This window comes from Salvia hispanica, chromosome 6, assembly GCF_029641045.1.
Source record: "Salvia hispanica isolate PSC_SH4W2 chromosome 6, Shi_PSC_v1, whole genome shotgun sequence".
NCBI classification, from domain to species: Eukaryota; Viridiplantae; Streptophyta; class Magnoliopsida; order Lamiales; family Lamiaceae; genus Salvia; species Salvia hispanica.
In genome coordinates this window covers 21,222,583-21,229,205 of record NC_142697.1, presented here as the reverse complement: position 1 = coordinate 21,229,205, position 6,623 = coordinate 21,222,583, and the positions used below count along the sequence as shown (strand labels likewise).

The window sequence follows — 6,623 nt, the reverse complement described above, 5'->3', positions numbered from 1 at the left end:
TATCTTTGTATTTTATTTTCTCTTTTCCATGTTTTTAATAACAACAATCAATATGAATCTTCATATTTTATCAATTCATAATTATGAAATCTTGAAAAAGCCGCCACAAGAAAATCCTATTCTCTCCGTTAGCTATTAAACATCACACTTTATCCCGCCACGAATTTTAAAAAATATTAATAGAAAGTGAATTGAAAAAATTAATGGAATGTGTGTCACACTGGTTGAGGGACGGTTGCAAATTACAAATTAAGAAGTAAGTACGATTCATGATTTGGGGTCCACAAATGAAAATTTAGCCCGGTTTGTTGCGGGGGAGGGTGAAGGGGTTGGCAGCGGAAGCGTGCATTAATCGATTACATAATAATCCTGATCTATTTAGCAAATTATTAAGACAAATTCTATTCGCGCAATTATCACATGTATCATGCTCATAACTCAAATAAATCATGCTTTAAATTAATTAAAACCTAAAACATGCTTTTCTACGGTTTAGCTATTTTACCTTGATGATTCTCCAAAGAATCGCAGATAGCTAGCGCATTCTCCACGTGAAGATCTTCAGTACTAAACCACGGATCTTCTGTCTGGTTTCCGGACTGTAAACTGATATCAGGGTGGCTGATCTCACCAGTATACTATGACTTAAATAAAGAAGACGAAAAACCTTTCCCACGGAGGAGAAAAATCGTCCCTCACAGTGTAGGAGAGGGGGACGAAAATTTTGATTAGAAAATAAGTATATTTTCTTTCTCCTTTATTCTCCTATTTATATTAAGTCACATATTGGGCCTAGACATGGATCTATGGAAGGTTTTGAATATGAGCTCATCCAATTAGCTTTTTACTAATTAAATTAAACTCAATTTAATATAAGCTTATAATTGGAATATTACGAGCAACCACTACAGAAGTAATATTGCACTCCCCATCCAAATCCAAAATTATAAGTAATCTGTGTTTCCATTGCTTGATATTTATTTCTCGCGCTTAAGATAGAAACATCCATTAATTAATTATTGTCTGCTATGGGCTTAATTAATTAATATCTTATTAATTCCAAGAGTAAACTCAGCAAGAAATTCTTATTTATTATTCATAGAGTAATCAAACTCCAACTAGCTAGGTTCCGAATAATAAAACCTTATTTCAAGCTCCTCTTGAGGATATCATCAAACGAGACTCAGCTCGCGCACGATTCAACATAATAGCAATCCTAGCACCGCTAGATATTAATCACCACTACCCAATATACCAGGCTTATTGGGTTACGAAAAACCCGCACCATTTGGTAAGTCAAAGTAGTGCATAACCAATACCGTATGCTCAATGCTAACGTAGATTGATTAAGAAACAATAATTTACAAGACCTCGTCTTTCAGTAGATAGCATAAAGACATGTCTCGCTGTTAGATCCAATTCAGTGCTATATCACACCAATGTCATCTTATTTCAGTAAGGCTTAGAAATAATCAGACTGACATTGCAACATTTCACGATAGGTAGTCTAAACCTATCTAGGTTGTGAAATTCTTCTTTTTTCTTTGTTCAGAACTGACCGTGTTACTTTTAAGTGAACGACGCCCACAACCGGTCTACTAAAACAAAGACTTAGACTTTGTTAAGTTACTTATACATTTAAACATGTAATAAACATCCATTAAATGTAAAACATAACAACATTATGACAAAAATAATCTTTTTATTCCTTTGGAAAATAAAATAAGAGTTTTAACAGTATTCAATCACCCGAAAGATGATTTCCAGTATACAAACTCTAACAGAGGAAGCAACCTGTAATATCCTAAAAATGACCCTAGATAGAATTTGTTATTTCGATTGGAAAATCAGAAGAAGTTATATTTAGGTGTATAAAGTTTATAATTTAGATTTTTATTGATTATTTTACGTGAGAAAGTGATAAATTGATTAAAATAATTAAAGGGAATGGAATATTCTTATAATTTATAATAAGAAGTATAATGTGAGTTAAATAGACCACATGGAATTCATGATATTAGACAAAAATAATAAATTCATGGGCTGACTAATAAATTTCCTAGCATGTTTTTCCATTATTCTAGGTGGGGTAGATAGACCACAAGGAATTCATGATATAAGACAGAAATAATAAATTCATGGGATGACTAATAAACATAAATTTCCTAGTTGTTTGTTCATACTATATATTTTCGTAAGTAATGTTTAGTTATATTATAATTCAAAATTGACAAAGTATTAGATGCAAGGGTACCATAATAAGAATCTGAATCGATTAGTTATATACGCAACGCGTCAATAAGGAGTAATGACAAATTAATCCGACCTAACTTCACATTCCTCCACCTACCCAACTAATTTTCCTAACACTAAATTTAGAGTATAATAAAGTAAAATCAATTAGTAGTAATTCTTATAATCTCTACACAAATATAGGGAGTAATTAAATTGAATTTAGTGTTTCCGGTATTAAATGATCATTTAAAGGACATGGAAAATGAAGTTAGGTATATCAATTATTTTTCACTTTTCACCTGTCCAAAAACCGCCTGCGACACGCGGCTGCGCTGAGCCGCTTCCAACTCCTTCCCCAGCTACGACGCCCCTGACAGAACCATCCTAATCGAGCTCGGGTCGAAGTTATCCACCAGTGGAATTATAAAACAGTCATTTTCAGCCTTAATTCAATGGGCCTTGCCCATGAAACGAGTCACACAGAAAATTTAACCAATAAATCAAATACTACATTGGACTATTAAAAGCACTATGAATGCCCCTTTCTACCAATTCAAACAGACCCTTCTTTTATAAATAATTAGTGTCACACCCGTACGATGTACGGAATGATTCAATTTCGTCATAGTAAATTTATATTTTGAAATTAATTACTTAAAATCTTATATTAAGGGTTAGAAATCACAAACATGTAAAACAATTTAAATGTACAATCCCAAAACATAAAATTAAACAACTATATAACCAACCAAATGCATACACATATATTTATAAAAAAATATTCAAAGTTTCGAGTAACCAACCATCATAATTTTATGTTGTATTAGTGGACAACATAAACACTTCAGTATCATCCGCATCAAAAAATTAATACACAAATAATAATCCATACTAAAGAGTCATTAAAATATATATATAGAGTAGCTAAGCTAAGTATGAAGGTACAAATTAAAAATTTTAAGACATTCACACAATCTCTCTCACGCTTTAAAAAAAAGATATATTGCTTACAATAATTATGCATGGAAATTAGTTCGAAAACCATGCCCAACACTTAAAACTCTAAGCACAAACTTCAAAATAGATACAAATTAAATAAAGAAAAGAAACCTTAACCAAATATAAGCACATTGTCGCATCTGCTTTTCATCCATCCATTCATTTTTTCTGCAATCTACTTTTGCCGCATCCCGCGCCTCAATCCATTTCTTTCTTATTTTCAATCAATTGAGGATTCAACATCAAATTTCATTATCTCATAATGCATATTATTTTTTAATATTTAGATATATAATTGAAATGAAGGAGGCGTTGGCAACTCAATATCAATTCTCAAAATAAACTATAAATCTCATACTTACATGAAATGTTTATGGATAAATAATTGCCTCCAACACCGCAATATAAGTAGTGTATATATATCCTGCAGTTACATGAACAATAAGAGTTAATCAAAATTATTCAATCCCGTTTATAGAAACCATAGAATAAAGTTTAACTGGAAGATGAAACCAAAGAAAATTCAACAGAGAATGTAATAGAAATAAAAAATAACATATTGAGTGGGTGGAATAATAGCTCCCACATGTCATATATTTATAGACCAAAATAAAATAAAATTTAATACTCAGTATAACTTTTAAACTTCTCCAAATTTAAATAAAACAATAAAAGTTTCAAAAGTGTCCTAAATATTAACGTGTGCCATTAACTACCTGAAATTAATTGCATAGAGAAAGGTTTAATTTGATTTGACCATGGTCTAATTTAATTGAAAATATTCAATGGTCCTTTCACACCAAAGTGTCATAATGAGGTGGTGTACTCAATCATTTAATTTTTGACCAATGAAAAAGTAAATGACTAGACATGCCAACTAATAGAGTTATTTATGGAAGATATTCATTAAATCACATTTATAGAAGATATGCATTAAATCACTTTTATAAAATAATGCATAATTCTTAATATTAAAATTATCAATATTTTTTTTACCTCCTACGTATACACTAAATACTTATATGTATAATAATAATATTTTATATGTATTCATCATCTTTTGGCAAAAAAAAAGTATAATCACGGAGTGAAACACTTTGTTAGTATTATTTAAATTTTATGATTATAATTTTCTTTATATTATATGTTTTTACATAAAAATATATATGTAAGTGAAAATGCACACAAACAAAAAGTATGATTAAAAAAATTATTTTTTTTATTTTTTATTGCATTTAAAGAGTTATATATACCTAGTAACTTGATATGAATGTAAAACTAACTTATAACTATTTACGTACGTAAATATATTTATACATAGGAGGAAAAAATATTACTAGCAATTTTAAAATTTTAAAATTATACAATATTACGTAAAATTGGTTTAATAAATTTTGTAAGATTTTAATGCATTAAATAGGTTATATATTTACTTAGTAACTTAATGTAAAAATAAAAATTAAATTATAACTATATAAGTGTGTCAATATATTTATATATACTATAAGTCTATAAGAAGAAAAAATATTGACAATTTTCATATTTTAAGAATTAAGAATTTAAGATTATGCAATATTCTATAAAATAAAGTGATTTAATGAATATCTTCTAAAAATAACTCTACTAGTTGGTATGTCTAGTCATTTATTTTTTCATTTATCAAAAATTAAATGGTTGAATACACTATCTCATCATAACATTTTGGTGTGGAAGGACTACTGAATATTTTCTCCTAATTTATATAGTTTCAGTTATTAACGTATGGTGTCATTAAGTACATGAAATTAGTTGCATAGGTAAAGGCTTAATTTGATTTTACAGTGGTCTAATAAATTCAAATGTACGTGGAAAGCTGTTACACCCCAACCCTTATGAATTATGCATTTACTATAAATAATTTCAAAACTCAACATTTATCAAGTACATATTTCAAAACATTCTAAACCATAGTGTGACCCTCTCACCACTCTATATACTATATATTTATCTGTATGCAAAAATGAGGAGGAGGAAAAGGTTGCCAAAACGCGTCAGCCGCCGACCCTGATAACATGTTGAGTTCCAATGACCCACGTCAATCAAAAACGTCACTGATATCTTATTCCTGAAAAATATTAGTGGTTTATATGAGCCACAACTCAGTGTATATAAATCTTACCTTTAATTCCACAACCCAAACAATCAATTATATTCTTTAACCAATATATATAACAAATAATCAACAAAATAAAAAAAATGATTCCATATAGATATGCATATGCCACTCTGTTCAGTTTATTATTCTGTGATAGTTCAAGACTGACATCTGCCCGGGATTTCCAATGTGCCAGTATGATTTGACCCGAAGGTCCCACTATGATTTGACCCGTAGGTCCCACTGTGAATTGACCCGTAGGCCCCAATATGATTTGACCCGAAGGTCCAATATGATTGACCCGAAGGTCCCATTATGTCCACTGTGATTTCAGATCCAGGACAAGACTATCACAGATCCTCTTTAATCCACTGTTAATTTCAATGCCATATGCAAAACATATCAATTGCATCAATTACATATCCATGTATTCCATCAATTGACTCCAATACCATATATAAGCATATCTATTACACAAATCACATATCCATATCATATTCCACCCTCATATCAAATAACACATAACCACTTCAGTCTCACATCATATAATTCAAATATTCACTCAAATTTAACACATAGCAATCAATCACATAAAATATGTAAAATTAAAAGTGTGATTTATACACACCTGATTACGACAAATAATCTAACCGAGCACTTGTTCCTTCTTCTTGATCTTCAACACTTGACACTATGCAATAAATACATATTCAAATTAATTTCATATTTTTCTACATGATTTGTGTGTTATAATTAGCTATAATATAAGTACTGTATAACTATTTTCTCTACGTAAGTAATTATACCATCCACTTGTGTACATATAGTTCTAATTATACACATCATATTATAAACAATTAAATATAGGAAACAAGAGTTTGTAAAACAGACTTATACATATGTATAACGCTGGAATCAAAATACTATACTAGTACTTATATGTCCATATCTATTTAGTTGCAAAAACACTCACATACATCAAAATACTGAATTAGGTGTATAATTATTCCAAAATCATGTAATAAAATGGATTGGCATCTAAATTAATAATTCATTAAAAAGGGGCGTATATATTAAGAATTGTTTCTACTAATCTCATCACTATGATTTTAAATAATTCAATATGTATATGACTAAATAACATATTAAATAAATATTCCAACCTTACCTTCATAATCTATTTTCCTTAACGTGAGTTCTTCTCCTTTCTCTCTTTTTTCTTTTTTTTTTTCTTTTCAAACAAAAACGTAGCTTA

At 29.4% G+C, this 6,623-nt stretch overlaps 1 long non-coding RNA gene across 1 annotated transcript; it reads right to left on the bottom strand.

Annotated features, from left to right (window-relative positions):
* Window positions 1-5,154: 5,154 nt before the first annotated feature.
* LOC125222179 (uncharacterized) lies at window positions 5,155-6,623 on the bottom strand. The gene is made up of 3 exons (XR_007176486.2): window positions 6,537-6,623; window positions 5,997-6,059; window positions 5,155-5,338 (listed from the first exon to the last, which is right to left on the bottom strand). It is a non-coding gene; the product is annotated as an uncharacterized LOC125222179 (long non-coding RNA).